Raw genomic sequence first — 18,394 nt, forward strand, 5'->3', positions numbered from 1 at the left:
CCCGAGCAGCTACCCTGCTGTGCCGTTCTGTATCATTACCCTTACTTTCCAGGGGAGCTGGGGGTTCACGTAACTTCCCCAGGTCACCCAGGTACTGAGTAGCAGAGCCTCAAATAAAATAATTACTATTTCCCACAGTCAGTTCAAGCATCTCTGAGTTGAGCTGCAGGGCTGAGAAGCCTAATGAGAAGGAAAATGATGCCTGTGCTCCCCCCTCACCGTCCGCAGCACCCCCACCTGATCTGTACTGGTTTTCCCTTAGGAAGCTGAGAGCTCTTCTAAACAACTTGACCTTTACGAACGGGGTGGGGGTGACCTAGTCGGGTAGGGTGGAGTGGTGGCTGCAGGCTCTAGAGACTTTCCAGTTTCATTCTCAGTAATTGGGAAGGAAAATGGGAAGAACTGGGATCCAGAAGTTTTAGAGACCTCAAAGTACTTCCGGAGCTTTGCTCACTTCTCTTCTCTCCGCTACTCCAGAGAGAGCTGAGGGCCCTCAACACCTTTTCTTCCTTGTCAGTCTGAACTACACCTCATAAACCAAAAGAATTAGTACACAAATAAAATAGCCCCCAAATAATAAAGTGTTTATAATCTCTCAAACATATATCCAGCAAGATTTATAAGTGTGGAGATAAAAACAAAGGAACACCCCTGGGGCGCCTGTGGGGCTCAGTCGGTTGAGTTTCTGACTCTTGATTTCGGCTCAGGACATGATCTCAGGGTCGTGAGATCGAGCCCTGCATTGGGCCCCCACTCTGAGTCTGGAGCCTGCTGAAGATTCTCTCTCTCTCTCTGCTCCTCCCCCCAACTTGTGTGCGTGCTCTCTCTCTCAAAAAATAAAAAAATAAAAATAAAAACGAAGGAACTCCTAAATACATGTGGTGTCAATTAATTCAGATCTGAACTGCCGTGATTTTTAAGATTTGTCACTGTTAACTTATAATGGAAATACTTAGGACCTTAATAACAACAGTAGGTTACATTAATCATGTAATCCCTAAAATAATCTGTCAAAAGAAATGTGCATACATTTATACATATATAGGTGCATATATACTCATACCTATTCTGGATATAGGATCAATTTATATTTAAAGCTTGCTATTTAAAGCTTGCTTTTTAAATTATATAACTTTCTCAGTAGACTCCTTTCGCTCTAAAATCTAAAATAAAGCACAGTATGTCTGACCCAGAAACCTCCAACTCCTTGAACCACAGAAATATAAACATCTATGGTCAACCTGATGTCAGTCTGAAGGGAAATAAGAAGGCCTATGGCTTTTGTTAATAAATATACTGCCCTTTAAAATGCCCCACACTAACAGACAGCCATGAGCGTAAACCCTTATATGGTGTTTGCTGAGAGACAGAAGGTCTTGAGCAGTTCACTCAGAGCGATGTATGTGAATAAGGCACTGGAGAGATACGTCAACACCTCCCCTGCTACAGCAGTGGTCGTGATGCGAAGAGCCAGGGGACAGCACAGGTGTCCTACGTGGGGGACATAGTACAGTGATAATGTTCTCCATGTTTCAGACTCCTAGACCTTCGTGGCCTCACCTCCCACCCACCCAGCCACCAGCCCTAGCAGATGGAACATGCCATTTTCTCCCTCTCTTCCTGCCTTGGCACATGAGCTCTTTCAGCCTGCCATATTCCTTCCCACGTTCATCTCCTAGGACATGCCACCTCATCCTTCAATATCCAGCTCAAACACGACCTCCTTGCGACATTCTCTTCATTTTCCGCTGGGAGAATTAATCGGTCCCTTCCCTCCGTATCTGCCACATTTTGACCTCACCTCTGTTACAGAATTCGTAACAATGGACTTTAAAGCACTAACACATTTAATACTTTAATATTCTAATCTAGAAACCTTGTTATTTTTATTGAGATATAATGGATATATAACACTGTATTAGTTTCAGGTGCCCAACATAATGATTTGATATATGTATCAAAGATCACCACAATAAACTAAGGTAATTAACATCATCACCACACAAAGCTAGATTTTTTTTCCCCGTCATGATGAGGATGTTTACTCTGTTGGCAGCTTTCAAACATACAATACAGTATTATTAACTACAGTCACGAGGCCCTACGGTATATCCTCAGGACTTATTTATTTCATAATTGGAAAGAACTTGGTTCTTTTATTTTCTTTCTGGCCCAGTGCCTGGCAAAGACACTCCACATGGGTTGTGAATAAACAAATAAATGAATGGATACATACATGAGTAAATGAGGACCGGTAAAGAGCACGGAGAACAAATAAAGTCTAGCAGAGTCAGAAAGTACATGCACGCTTGGCCTCTTTCCAGGGTACTTTCCACATTGACATGAACAAATGCTCAGAGACACTGTTTCACAATAAAGTGGAGATACCTTCAAATCCTGAATCCACAGTCACTTTTCTGCTTTGAATAAATAAGACTAAACACTAACATTTGGGTCTGTTCCGAAACAACCGCATTTGAAAATCAGGCTACGTGCAATCTTTTTTTTTTTTTTAAATCATTAAAACACAGTATATTGCATTCACAGTACTTATCACATCTTCAGAATGCTGATGCTTCGTGCATTAACTGCAATAGAGAGAAACCATGGAAAACGATAGTAAACTGTTCTGATCTGTTTTACAGGAAGACTGTAAACATCTCCCCAAAGACCATTAGCACGCGGAGTTGTCTGACAAATACTAAGCAATTCTTCTTCCAAAAGAGGGTAATTAGACAGGGTAAAGGGCAGTGTCTCTTGGTAACCAAATAACCCAATTTTCTCAAACAACTGCTCTCCCACAAACAAATGGCCTGAGGCAGAAAGAGAATGGCTGATTTTCAACTTATATGACCACTAATGACTACTTCCACTCCGGGGAAAATGGCTGTTAGTCAGCACCCCCCTTCAAAGGGGTGTGCGCAAAGTCACTGAAGGAGCCACCATACGATATTAAGATAAGCAGCTGTTTGGGGCCATAAACCCCCTAACATTTTTCAACGTGACATCTGTGAGGAAAACCTATTGGCATTGTATTTGTACATGGTTTATTTTATCTGTTGAAAAAATCTTTAAAAAAAGAGGGAAAGTCTTAAAAGAGTTCTTTAATGCTAAATTCTGGAATAAAGTTGCCAGTAGAAAACATCAACCTCTGCCTCCCAGCTCTGTTTAATTAGGCACTTTGGCCCCAGAAACATCTTCTGAAGAGGCAGGCAGGCAGGCAGGATGCCGCGGAGGGAATCTCTGGGAGAGACATCACTCCTGCTCTGTGTGCCTCGGTCCAGCGAACACAGCTCTCCCACCCCTGCCTCGGGTTCTGGGCTCTCCCAGAGCTTCTGCCTTTCGCTCACTCAGCACTCTGCCCGCTCCCTCCCATCCCACTGCTCCCCTATAGAAAAATTAAAAGTATGGTATGATGACTATAGCCTCCGCTTAGATTCACTTGAACAGCTCTCTTCCTTCATATATACTCAATACTAAAGAGGTGACCCTCCTAATTCCTTGATGGAGCTGGAGCTCGGCTTCGGGCCACCTCAGCTCCTGGGACCCAAAAGGTAGCCCTGTTCTTGGCAGAGTCATGGCTCCGATGGCTGGACCTCAGGCCTTCCATGCACAGTCATAATGGCTGGCTTTGGCCTGATGACCTAGAAACTACCACGTCACTTCCTCCCAGATTTTGAGTGTAGGGCCTGAGTATGGCCTGGAGTCTCTCACTGCCCAAGCAAACACCTAAACATTCCCAAGGTACACCGATTTGATCTAATAATTACTATGTACTTGTAAGTGTATGAACTTGGGCAAATTAATTAACCTAAGGCCTTAGTTCATCACCTGTTAAATGGGAATGCTGATAGCACCCCCTCAGTGAGTTGTGCTAATGATTAAATAGAGGGTTTAGCAGAGCGCCTGGCACACCATCGGTATTCAATAAAAGTTAGCGATTACTCTCATCTTTATCAATTATGTTCTTTGACAGGGATTGGTTTCCAATGAGCCGACCCATCAGTGCATGCTTTCGAACCTTCTCTTAGCCCAGATGCTGCAGCATAACCCGTGGCACAGAAGCCCCGTGATTGGTGCCCTCCAACACCCCCAAGCTCATCCCGCATTCAGCGCTCCATACACCCAGGTTCCACAAACATGGGTACTTACCATCCCCCAAACACCCTGTGTGCTTAACATTTTACATTTTAAATTATCTTTAATTTTAAATATTGATTTAAGTTTTTTATTTAAAACTAAATTTTTAAAAATTGAAATGAAAAATTTGAATATACAATTATTCCTGGAATAAATGCTCAAATACCTTCTCTTCTCCCTATTCAGAATAAAATGCCATTTCCTCAAGGCTCAGGCGAGCCTCTCGTTTGCCCCTCTGCACCAACACACTCCTCCTCTAAGCTCACGAACGGCTATGTACATGTCAGTAAGTCATGCACTGGTTTACTTTCCCGGGGGCTGCTACCTACCTAATTTTTTTCCTTATGACCCAGTCTCATCCTTTGATCCCTTCCAGGTAATAGTGCTTGATCATGAGCAAACATTAGGATCCCTTGGGAATTGTTTCCAAAATGCACCTGCCCGGTGCTCCGATACTAACGACACATGTGACTATGAATTCTTTAGTAGAAGTTTCTAGACTGGATCCCTTAAACGCATTCTGCTTAGTAAAGGAACCTTACTTGAAAGAAGACCTTGAAAAGAGTAAACAGTGCTCTTCAGCGTGCTCCTCACCTTGGTGAACCGGTAAGCATCAGCTAATAAATCAGCAAGAGATGACATATGACCTTTGATATTTTCCCCCCCATAAGTCGCTAAGACGTAACAGGGAATTCTGACCCACCATGTGGTTTTTCTCATTGCTACAGCTCTCCCTGTAATCGTCTGAGAGAAAGATTAAGTGAGGAACTTAATTCCTCATTCTTCTCGGTATTAAATGCCTATAAGCTAGAAGTCATAACTGCAAGAACTCAACAGAGTTAATAATTCACTGCGAGAAATCCAAGTATAAAGATGATTTTTAAATAGCTCGAATCTTGATGCATATGAACGATACTAACTTAGGCCATATAATTAATTACATTTTAAAATACAGCCCTGTTTTTAAATGTGAGAGGGAAAGGGTACAAGGAAAACCATAAACGTCACAAATACATACTCACGCACACACGTAGCATCAATGCTTGTGTGTGTGCTGACACTGTCATGAAGCTAAGGGCTAAGAATCTATCTATTGCAGATAGGCAAGAGTTCATATGTATTTCACCCATCAAATTCTACTAAAGAGTGAACCAGATTCTGGGTTATACTAATGAATTTAATCTCCAAAAGCCCCAAGCCTTTTGAACATTTTATAAATCCCTGACATGCGCTTAGGTGCAAGTTATCAAGGACTTAGGGAGAGGTTTTATACTTTGGAAGAAATGGAATAATCTAAATGAAAATTCGTATGATGAAGAAAATTGAAGTAAGTTTAATAATTAACATATTAGTTGAGTTTATTTGATTGATTATAAAAAAGAATGACATTTTCCTGTATGACTTCATCCACAGGACCATATATGTATCATGTTGACACACATGGGGGAAATGCACCTTTTTGCTCCTTTAATAGTCTAGCAAAAGATGTTTTTATGATACATGCCGGCTTTTTAGTGTAAATCTATCTTCATATTAAACACTTGAGCTGTAAGAAAACAAAAAGTTTATATATGAAGCTAATTATAACAGGGTCACCATCTACTATGGGTTGAATTGTGACCCCCCCTTTCCCCCCAAATTCATACGTTGACGTCTTAACCCCCAGTAGCTCAGGATGTGACTTTATTTGGAGGTCGGGTCTTTATAGAGGTAATTAAGATAAAAGGAAGTCATTAAGATGAACTCTAATTCAACACGACTGATGTGCTTATAAAAAGGGGAAATGTGGAGACAGACCCACAACAGGGAGAAACCAACCACGAACATGAAGAGAGGCACCTACAAGTCAGGGAGAGGGACCTAGAATAGACCCTTGCTTCACAGCCTCTGAAGGAAGCATCCCCTCCAACACCTCCATTTCATAATCTTCACCTCCATTACCCTGAGACTATAAACTTCTGTTATCGAAGCCATTGTTCGTGGCACTTTGTCACAGCAACTCAGCAAAGGAATACACCATCTGCATTACTTTTCTTTCAAAGGAACAGTGAGCTTGTTTGTCTCGGTTGGGGGAAGGGGCTGTTGGGTTTTTTTTTTTTTAAGGTGGTTGGCCATTTCCAACTTTCAGATACATGCCCTGATCAAAGAGAAATCACACATCTTTCCATGGGAGCGAGACCTCTACAGGGGAGTAAACCCTCACGGTTCCACCTCTGAGAAAAGGAAGACCCCCGAGAGAAAATATTACTTTCCAGGAAAGAAAAACGGGGGAGGTCACAACACCCAGACTCTCAGACAGGATGCAGAAGAGAAAGCAGAGTTCAGGCAAAGTGTCCTTGTCAGAAGCCCAAACCTTGTCAAAAGCGGTCCCCTGGGTTACCTGTTGCCAGGTATAAAATGGAAGAAGGAATGGGTGTTGGAACTTTTCTACAGACACCAACGACATAAGGAAATCATGAAGGGAGATGTGAGGCCCTGATTCAGGATAATTCTTTAAAACTTGATGATAGTTTTGGAGGGATGGCACAGAATGTGAGATGGTGGCAGGGGACAGGGACTTCCTGACGACCTTCAACTACATTTTCCTAATTATGCATCCGCAGAAAATTTCTCCCCTCCTCCTGTGACCACTTTCTTGTTTTTTCCCCTTCCTTTATGGTCAAACTCTAAAATAAGCAGATGATGAAAGGAAGCATGGTAAGATCTGAGGAAGGGGCTTTTCTCCACCTCGGGTCTTTGCAATAAACACACACGCCTGGTCATGAATGTGGAATAATGATGAGATAGAATTGGAATACTTGCTTGTTGAACTGAACCATAGCAAATATTTTTAAGACATAAGTTAAAATCTCAAAAAGGACTTCCTTAGCATCTGATAATCATCAGACATGAAGATTTCCAGAAACAAATCAATAGGGAGAGAAGCTGACAATATTTCCATCTATAAAAGACAATTCCTTGGTTGGACCAGACCACTTACTATCTTGGGTACAGAGCCTGTGAAGACCTAAGACACATGAATAATCAACCTTAAGCTAAGTGAGTGATCTTCAGTGGTACACCTAAAAGTTTAGGGGTCAACTGAAACATACATTTTTTTGGTAAATTCAGTATTTAATGAAACTCCATTTGCTTAGTTATACCAGCTACTCCATATCAGATCACTTGCAAATTCTCAATCTCGTGGGGCGACTTCAGTCTATAACTTCTAAGAATGCACAGATTGGCCAAGCAGAAGATGAACAATAATAGCCAAAAATGGGGTGTAAGTGGAAAGTATACTGTAATTTGAAACATCCGAGAGTCAATGAAACTAAAAACACCTGCAGAAATAATTCTGGGTTTTCAAATTACGTATTTATATCAATGGGGGGGGGGAAGACATGCAAAGATAAAAATGCCCCGATCCACAAAATTATTTTAATAATGAGAGATCCTAATTGAACCTCATTCATAGAGCAGGCATTCCAAATACACAAAAACAGTCTGAGAATGAGGCAGCTTTCATATCTAATCATGCCCTTGTTCTCCCACAAAAACTATGCGAAAAAAGACATTTTAAAGCTAATTATATGAAGTGCAAGAATCTAAATTTTGTTTTAATACTTTCTAAAATATGTATGTCTCCTAAAAGAAGAAAGTAAAACATTCATGGCAGTATGGAGATTTACACTGCAGAAAGAACAAGGGAATTCTTTACTGAAAAGCTCAATATTTTTCTATTGATATATTTAAGAAGAGGTCTTAAGAGGTCTCAGAACATGTTTTGCCATTCACAAAACCTAGGTGAATGCCTAATAAGATAGAAAGCCATTTACAGGAAGTCACAGGGGCAATAAATCTACCACATTATTATTTATAGTTGTGTTTGTGACGAATACAGCATAACAAGGCAACAAGCCAGTATTTAAGGGCTGAAAGATTTATCCAACCTTAAACATATCAGTCTACGCAGGCCTGGAGTCTGTAATCATTATCACAATTTAATCTGCCTTTGCAAAACAAAACTAAAAAATAGACTGTGTGTCTCTGCGATTAATCATTCGTATTTAAAGCCAATCTGAACTAATAAAAGGTCCAAAAAAGCAGCACCAAGAACATGGTACTGGAAGAGGATGGAATTTGTTTAGAATACCATGTTCCGAAAGTGTCATGCAACCTTCTGTTAAATATTTGGTTCATTCCATTTTGTCATCCTGATTTGTATTCTGGAAGCTTTTAGAAGCTACAGGATTATTTCGTTACAACCACAACATATGTTGGCGAGCACAATCCCAGATCAGTTGCAGCGTTCTCCCTGTGAGCCCCAAAGAATCATGGCACTTGAAAATTCCAAAAAGAGCTGCTGATTTCTAGGGCTGAAGTCTCTGCACAAAAGACACCAGTTGGCACCACAAGGTGACCTGTGAAAATGATCAGTGGAGACAGTTTGTGAGTCCTGGCCATACACGACAGAGCACAGAGCAGAGCTCAGACGACGGTGTAGTCTGAATGAAAGTTGCCATGCTGGCGAGGCGTCCAAATAAAGCAAACTGGCAAGCATCCGCGTAGCATTTGGTGTTCATCTTAGGAACGCTGCCAGGTACATAAATGTAGCCAGGGAGAACACATGTCTTTAAGAAAATGAAGAAATGAAAAAAAAAAAAAAAAACAGAAGAAAAAAGAGAGAGAACCGCCGAGAGCTGAGCGGGCTGAGAAGCAGTTACTAACACCAGCCTCTCTGCCCCCATGAGCTGCTTTAACTCTGATGACCAGCACTCATTTGCAGATGGACATGGTTTCCCCCGACCTTGGCAGTATCAAGGAATTTATACAGTTAGCAGTTCTTGCACAATCTCTTGAAAAGAACAGCACAAATGTTCTATCCTTCAATGCCAGGCAGGCCTTGTTACTTCTCGCCACCTATTTTTCTTCCAGTAAATTAATTTACTCGCTTAGGTTCTGGTGCTAAAATAAACTACTAGTTCTTCTCCTTTTCTCCTCCGTCAACAACAGACCTCTGGGACCAATCTTTCTCTCTCTCTCTTTCTTTCTTTTTGTGATAAAGTTGGGAGGGAAGAGCTACGTGATCTGAAAACTTCATTATCTTAATAGGCTATAACTTTATGCAAGGCACTACATGCAAAAAAATTTTAAGAATGGTAGCTTTTCCAGCCTTATTACGATGATAAATGAAGTTCTTTTATCGACGAATCTGTTTGCAACACTGAGCCAGAGTACAAAGAGTTTTTCCCTGAGTCGAAGACAACCTCGGTATCTTAATGATCTTAATAAATCCAAGATAACCACAGCTTTATGTATTAAATACCGTTTGGTACATAAACAGTTTGAACGATCATCTTCATTAATTCTCATTAGGGTGCCTAGAAGTCATGTTTAACACTTTCTGCCTCTTACTGAGTTAAAACTAAAATGCCTATTTACGAAGCAACAGTCCTAAAGAACTACCAAACATTTCTAACGGGCCAACTGTATGCTAAGTGCTGTATAGGCAGCTAGCGTTACCCAGATTCACAGTACGGGTGATTCATGGGCTGCATCGGCCTCAGCTTGACCTCAAAACGGACCGGCGTGGTGCTGCAGGTGATTCGGACTTGAGTCCACGTCCACGTTTATTAAAAAGAAGGAAGAGAAAAAGAGGGCTTTCAGGATTCTAAGAAGTGTGTGTTCCAGTGACTTCTGCGGGAGGAAGGGGAAAACAGACATTTCCATTGCTACTTCTCTACTTGTCATTACCGACACGGGAGGTGCAGTGGGTTGAACGGTGGCACAAACTGGGCCTTGGAGCAATTTCTGATGAAAGAAGTAAGGGAATAACAAGGTTTGTTGTTTTGTGTTTTAAATCATGATGCCCAGGGGATGCTGACAAGGCTGAAGACGTCCTCACCTTCCGATGGGGAAGGAAGTTGAAAGAAGACTACTTTGGTATGCGTTCATCCTAAAAACACAGGTAGAAATCTTCCTACAGGTTTTCCTTGGCTGAAAGAATAAAACACTTGTCATTGATTTTATGTATTCACAGCTTTTGTTACAAGGAGAAGTAGCATTTCCAATCAAAGCAAGAATCTGGGGTCAGCCAGACTCCAAGCGTACTTGCAGTGTGACTGTGGACAAGTTACTCGACCTCTCTGTGCCTCAATTTTCTTATCTGTAAAATGGAGATGCAGACAATATACAGTAAACACTTAAACAACAGCTTATGATTATTTCCTCTGCCATGGTCTGCCTCTTACTCAGGTTTGTTTTCCTTTTGTTTTTTTTTTGAGAGAGAGAGAGAGTGGGAGGGACAGAGGGAGATGGAGAGAGAGAATCTTAAGCAGATTCCCCGCTGAGCACCAAGCCCGACACAGAGCTCCATCTCAGGACCCAGGGATCACGACCTGAGCCGAAATCAAGAATCGTACACTCAACTGACTGAGCTACCCAGGCTCCCCTTATTCGGGTTTTCACCGATATTCTCAATGGGCCATGATACTTATAAACAATAATAATAAATTCTTCAATAGTACTTCCCAGATGCCAGGTACAGTTCTAAGCAATTTACAAGTTTGAACTCATGTAATCCTTTCAACTAACTTTGGAGGTACGCACTTTTCCCCAGAGAAAAACGCAGGGGTATAGAAAGATTAAGCTACTAGTCCAAAGGCTAACTAGTCAGAGCCAGAATTCAGACCGAGTGGCCTGGCTTCAGAGTCCAGTCCCTTAACCACCACCCCTAACTACTAACCTCCTTCTTGAGAAGAAACCATTTTAAATAAGTCTCCTAACATCATAACTTACACAAAAGAGAACTATGGAAATTTTAAGTTCAGTATATTGAAAACATATATTGCATACAGGTAACGTTTCAACTGCAACATAAAGCAGTAAGACTTTAAAAAAAATACCACAATTAACTTTCCCTCCAATTATTGGTTTTAGGAAACCCTGGGAGAGACAAGTTCTTCTTTGAAATGCTTGATACATAAGGTGAGCGAGGCCATCGCTTAACAACAAGCTTACATAGAGTAGAAGCCACAGCGGCCTCGTTTCCCACAGCCCCTGGAAAGCCCTGCCAATAACACACCTCACGTAGCCAACCACCCCTGTGGGTGGCGGCCACACTGCAGCACAGATCGAGACTCTGGCCCTCCCCTGAGGCCCAGCACAACACCAATGTCCTGGGGGAAATTAAGTACACTCAGGTGGGAAGTCATCCTCTAATAATACTCACTTTGTTTTTTCAATTTAAATTCGATTAGCTGACATATTGTATGTCATTAGTTTCAGATGTAGAGTTTAGTAATTCATCAGTTGCATGTAACACCCAGTGCTCATCACATCACCCAATCACCCCATGCCCTCCCTCCTCCCCTCCAGCACCCTCAGTTTGCTTCCCATAGTTAAGAGTCCCTCATGGTTTGTCTCCCTCTCTGATGACTTCCCATTCAGTTTTCCCTCCCTTCCCCTGTGATCCTCTGCGCTGGTTCTTATATTCCAATATGAGTGAAACCATACGATAATTATCCTTTTCTGATTGACTTATTTCGCTCAGCATAATACCCTCCAGGTCCATCCACATCGATGTAAATGATAGGGGATTCATCCTTTCTCTCCAATCCCCACTTTTGAAATATCATGACATCAAATAGGTTGATGATGTGAAAGACCAGAAGACTGTTCGCTTGGTTAACTTAGGGTGAACTGGTCAGCTAACAAAATGGAATCTTGATCTATGATTACAAAAATTCTCTCATGGCACCTGTTACCCTGCTTCAGGACCGAAAGCAGAAACATATCGATAAGCAAATTTCCTTAAGACTAATGATTCTTCTTACAAAATAACTTTAGTTAGAACACCACAAACAAATGATGGCTAAAAAAATACACAACGAAAAGTATGGAGAAAACCAAAACCATGAGAAAAAAATGCCTCTCACCCTTTTACTTTATAGCCTTCCTGTTCATGCTCTCATGTATTCCGATATGTTTCAACATATTCTAACAAATGGTTATAACTGTCGTCAACTAGCCATAGGGCTAAAATCCAGCACAGGTAAATTGTGACTCAGTTGTCAGGGAAATGGATATTAATACCACAATGGGCTATTACTGCACTGTCACAACAACGACTGAAATGAGAAACACTGACAATACCAAGCGTTGGCAAAGATTCAAAACAGTTGAGACTCTTCCCGCTGCTTGTGGGAATGCATACTGGTTCAACCACTCTGAAAAACCGTCCTGTGGTGTTTACTCAAGTTACACATATGCATACATAGGACCCAGCATTCCACTCTATTCGTAGAAAAAAAATGCATAAAACCATACCAACAACGCATACCAAAGGTAGATGCAAGAATATGTATGCAGTATTACTCTCAATAACCCCAACTGGAAATAACCCCATGTCTAGCAACAGTAGGGTAGATAAACAATTGTATATTCATATAATGGAATGCTGTACAGCAAAGAACATTTGCCAATTACTGCAACATACACAACAATGTAGATAAATATAACAATCATAAGGTTGAGTGAAAGAATTCAGACACAAAATGATTCTATTTATATAAAACTCCAAAAACAGTCCAAATGAATTTATGGTATGAGAAGACAAATGATTGAGAAGGGTCAAAAGGGGAAGTCTCAGGTGCTGGTGATACTGGTTTCTTGATCTGGGTGGTAGTTACATGGGTGCTTACTTTATGAAATCTCATCAGACTGAACACTTATGACTTGTGCATTTCGGGGCATATATGTTACACATCAGTAAGAATGTTTACTTTAAAAGTGAAAAAATAGGGGCGCCTGGGTGGCACAGCGGTTAAGCGTCTGCCTTCGGCTTAGGGCGTGATCCCGGCGTTCTGGGATCGAGCCCCACATCAGGCTCTTCCGCTATGAGCCTGCTTCTTCCTCTCCCACTCCCCCTGCTTGTGTTCCCTCTCTCGCTGGCTGTCTCTATCTCTGTCAAATAAATAAAATAAAAATCTTTAAAAAAAAAAATAAATAAAAGTGAAAAAATAAATAAAAAGAGGCCTGTTTTCAAGCTCAATTATACACACACACACACACACACACACACACACACCCCTGTATTAGTCTATTACGGCTGCCAAAACAAAACCACAGATTTGGTGGCTTATCCAATAGAAATTTATTTTCTGACTGCTCCGGAGGCTGGAAGTTCATGATCACAGTGCTAGCAGGGGGGGTTTCCGCTGAGACCTCTCTCCTTGGCTTGCAGACGGCTCTCTGCTCAGTGAGGCTACGTCCTCCCATGGCTATTGTGCTGTGTGTCCATATTCCTTCCCTCTCCCTCTTATAAGGGTACCAGTCCTACAGGGAATATGGCCCCACTCTTATGAGCTTATTTAGCCTTGTTGCCTCCATACAGACCCTCCAAATACAATCAACATAGGAACTTGGGGGAGCTAAAACTCTGTTCCTAACAAGCGCTATGATATTCTGTCAGTTATTTATTTGTGAAATTCTTAATTATTTTTATATGAAATGCTCACATTTTCAACCTCTGAAGCTTTTCTAAAGTACCGAGTGGTTCCCAAATAGTCTTAAAGTCTTTACAAATAATATGCTTGTAAAAATATAATTCTAAAATTTCAAAGTTATACAGAAATTATTTTTAATTCCAGGGCAGGCATATAATCTAACTGTAAGATGTTTTTAAATAGATTCCACGTACAGTGACTATTTTTCCCATATCAATTGTACATATGCGCCAGCCACAGACAAGTAACATATACTGACACAGTCACTTGTCTAAGAAAATGTCTACTTATGACAAAAAGAAAATACTTCAAAGATGTTCTTCCAGATTATTCAATAATCTAACATATGCTTACTGTTACTATCCACCATACATTTCTTGAAACACTCTGACGAAACCATTTCTATTACATATCTAGCTATGTCAAGGAAGCTTTTATTTTCAAATAGTAGCAAAATATGAAAGCTGCTTTAAACAGAATAGAGATTAAATTATCAAAGGAAAACTATGGTTTTCAACTCAGCATTCCTGCCAAAGACACTGGTTTTCCTTCTGTGATGGAATGAAGCTGGCACTTTGGGGTTCTCAATGCCTGTGTAATCATGACCCCCATCCATGCCACAGCAAGCTCCTTATTCTGCTGCAATTCAAGGAGATGGGCTTTATTCCAAGGAGATGGACCTTTAGGATAGATTTTTTTTTTTGTCTTCTTAAATGCTCACATATGTTTTGGCAATATATACTAAATTTACAGTAAGTAGTTTAACAGCTCTCTTTATTATTTTTTTATTAAAGACTTTTTAAATTTTACTCATTTGAGAGAGAGCCCAAGAGAGAGAGCATGAGCAGGGGTGAGGAGCAGGGGGGGAGGGAAAAGCAGGCTTCCCCCTGAGTGGGGAGCCTGACCCAGCTCCATCCGAGAACCCGGGGATCATGACTTGAGCCGAAGGCAGATGCTTAACTGACTAAGCCACCCGGCACCCTTCTCTTTATGATTTATAACTGTGTTTCAAGCACACAATCTCACACACATCACCCAGACATAAAGTCAAAAGGAAGTTATCATGACAGAAAGCAAATTCCAGGTCACTTATATGTAGTATGGCCATCACTCCTCAATGAATGAACTTCATTAAGTTCTCAAAACGCCACGAAAGGGGAATTCACAGCCAGAGACGTCTGGAAAATGAAGTCCAGCGATTGTCTTGAAATGACATTTTTACAGCTAAAAGGAGCAATAATGGGCTCTGTACATTAATTTCTAGTCACCGTGTCTTGCTCCCTTGAAACATCAGTTTTTCTTTCTCCGTAATCTCGACAAGCTGCCTGTCGTTCTGTGTGACTTTGCCACAACTACTCTGGGTCCTAAGAAGCTTAATCTTTTCTGCTTCAGGTCCTCCAGTGTTCGGCACTGAGATGATGACTCACGGTTGTGGATTCTCACTCCTCTGGTTCAATCTTCTTGTCCCAGAGGCAGAATAAATATGGATGCTTGAAACGAAAAGGCCTTGGGTAACTTTCCTTTAACTGACTCACCGAAGCTAAGTAACTATTTCTCAAGACCCTTCATTCATTCTCAGGACCATGATGCCTGCATTTTGCCCACGATGACATCAGGCCAACGCACACACCTTTGGCTCCTCTTGTACCCTCCCCAGCTCCTTCTGACACCACTAAAACATAGCTCCAGGGCTGGGCCTCGCTTGGCTCCCCATCTTCCTTTCTCTTTCTAAATATTTCTTAGCAAAATAGCCCCATTCTTTCTTAACCAACTTTTTTTCTAACTTCCTGTCACTGGAACAATTCTTAATTGGCATGGACCAGAACCAAGATTTTTCCGGCTGCGTGTCAGCTACTCAGGCATGCTTGACATCGCAAGGTGGGGATGGGTGGCCGAGGAGGGACCATTCTTTGTCGGTGTCCGGACCGCGGAAGGAGGCGCAACCAGCCAAGAACAGAATCCCCACCCGCGCAGCAGGTGAATGCGTTTACGCTCAGGGGCTGCAAAGCAACTGTGGGGGAGAGGTGTGGGAGCGGGGACGCCAGAAGAGACCGGGAGGGTGGGGACCAAAAAGAAGGGAGCAGCTCTTGCGGTTGACCACCGTTTGGGGGAAGGAGCGGTCACCGCCAAATCACTTCTGAGCACAAGAGCCAGAAACCGGGGGTCCCTTCAGCCGTGGAACCAAGTTCTGTCCTGCGCAAGTCCTTCCCCACCGAGAGGTGTTGGGCGAAGATACACACCTACACCTGACCGGACTTCAGTCTAGACGCATAACCTTTAGTCCTCAGGGATCGGGCTGCCTGTGTTCTTGCTCTGGCAATTCAGGTCCTTTCTGTGAGCACCTAGGAATGTCCCTATGTGGAAAATGCTCACGCTGACCGTTCGGGGGACAGCTGCAAACTGCTGTGCAGGGATACACCGCGCGTTACCTGGCATAAAGGCTACGTCCCCAAAGGCCATCTAAATTATTCCGCAAAGACAGCACGCGCTTTACGTAACCTTAGTAGCCTCAAACGCTCCAAGACCAAACACGATTTCCTCTTTTACCATCCAAACCCCGAGAGGGAAGAAGAAAACTCAAGCTAGAAGAACACCGGTATTTCGATTTCAGAGCTGGCGATGCGCCTAACCACTGAGAGCTATTCTTCCCCGGCCGGGGCGGGGGGGGAACAACCAAAAACCAAAAACCCAAATCTGTAATCATTTCTGCTGGAGTTCACTCATTCTGTTATGAAGAAATCCTTTTTCCTGGCAATCCCAACTTGCCAGGAAAGGGTGTAATTATTGCACGGTCTCACTTAAAATTTAACTATTTTAATTATCACATGGAACCGCACACTTTTCCCTTCAACTAAAAGTAAGTACAATGATACCATATAGGTCTTAAGGAGACCGGTATAAACTCACCTTAAAAAAAAACACAACAACTAAATTCATTTGAATATACTTCTCCAAACCAGAAATTTAAAAGCTCTCTTACCTGACGAACAAAACTATTTGAGGTAGTGTCAGAGGAAGTGCTCCCATCGGATCCTTTAAATCTGTTTTTCCTTCTAGCTCCTTTTCCATATGACTACAAAAAAGAAAAAGAAGAAGAAAAAAAAAAAAAAGACAATGAGAACTCAAAAACCAAAACAAAATATAAATTGCCATCATATGGGCATCATTTGAAAATTATTACTGGAATCACAAATATTTATTTCAAAACAGTGAGTTTAGAGGGAGAAGAGGTTTCTAGACAAAGCATTTAATAACTCTTGAATTAAAACAAGTAATGCTATCTGTGAGCATATCAGTCGTCAAGAGGCAAAGCCACCAAAGACATAACATCTAAAAGCAAGCATTTCAGGGCAGGAGAGCACAGAGCTGCAGCAATAAGGTGAGCGAATAGGTAATGTGTCAAAGCCTTTGGGACAGCATGAATGCAACAGATTCGCGCGTCATGAAAGGCTGTTTCCAGTGCCACTGGGCCTCCATTTTTGCTTTTTTTCATGTTTTAATTTCTAATCCCACAGGTACTTGTAAGAACAATATGGTAGCTGAAGAATACTGTATAATATGAATTCTGATTTCCTTGAAATACACACACACACACACACACACACACACACACAGAGGTCTACATGGAACACGAATGAAAACATGGTGCCAATTCCTCACATGATTGTATGAGTCTAGAGACTGCTTTCAGAAGTGGTGGAAGAGCTCTGTAAGCGGTAGTGAACTGGACGAAATGAAAATGCCTCCTAAAAATATCTGGTCCATTGTTGTAAAGTTTGAATGTGATATGAAAATCTGGCTTTTTAAGCACTTACTCATTTTGCTGAGATTGCGAGAGAAATAAATTTTATGGAATAATAACAAGACAAGCATTTAAGAACAGGATGTTAAAAGTAAGACCATTTGCTTCAATAACAGAATTGAGCCAAGCATGAATGTATGCAAATGAACTTGCTTTTTCTATTATATCTACAGTTTACACTCGGAGCACTAAAAATAAAGTATGCATCAATCTCTGTTTAATTCCAGGCATAGGTAGAGTTGTTGCAAATATTGGACATTAACATATAATTGACAAAGAGCTCAAAACCGAGCTTTACAGTTCAATGCATATTGGCTGGAATCCTGCCATAGCAGACCGTGAGCAAGTCTCTTAACTCCTCCAAACACCAGTCTTCTCATCCTTCAAATGGGGATATTGCTACTTACCTCGCAGGGTTAAGTATTAAATGCGATAACAGACTTACAGCATTTAGTATAAGACCTAGTATACGATAAGGGCTCAGAATAATCTTTTTAAAAGTAATATCCACATACAGAGCGGAAGAGGGGGGTAAAGTTGGGGTGAGGTACGTAACATGTTGAGAATGCCTAGGCTCGAAGAGACTTCATGAGATTATCAGCATTCACAAAAGTTACTTTTTTTAAATTACTGTATTCAGGTTTTGAAAATACTGTTATATTTGATATACACAGATGGTTTTCATTAAAAAAAAGAAGTATCTTATAAACCATGGTATATGGGGCACTTAGGCAAACTAAGATCTATTACAAACATTTGTGTTATGAGTAACTTAGATGGCTTTGCAATCAGTGAGAGGGTAGTATAATCTTAAAGCAAAAATTTTTCTTGACCATGTTTGTTCTCTTTCAAGTATCTACGGGATTTATATAATACAAATGTGTTTCCATGGCATTTAATTAACTCTCAACTTCATAAAAGGAAAGACAACCTAGGCTGGGCTTTCACAGTGGATCATACAAGG

The sequence above is a fragment of the Ursus maritimus genome, unplaced genomic scaffold (genome assembly GCF_017311325.1).
Source record: "Ursus maritimus isolate PB19 unplaced genomic scaffold, ASM1731132v1 scaffold_31, whole genome shotgun sequence".
Taxonomy (NCBI): Eukaryota; Metazoa; Chordata; class Mammalia; order Carnivora; family Ursidae; genus Ursus; species Ursus maritimus.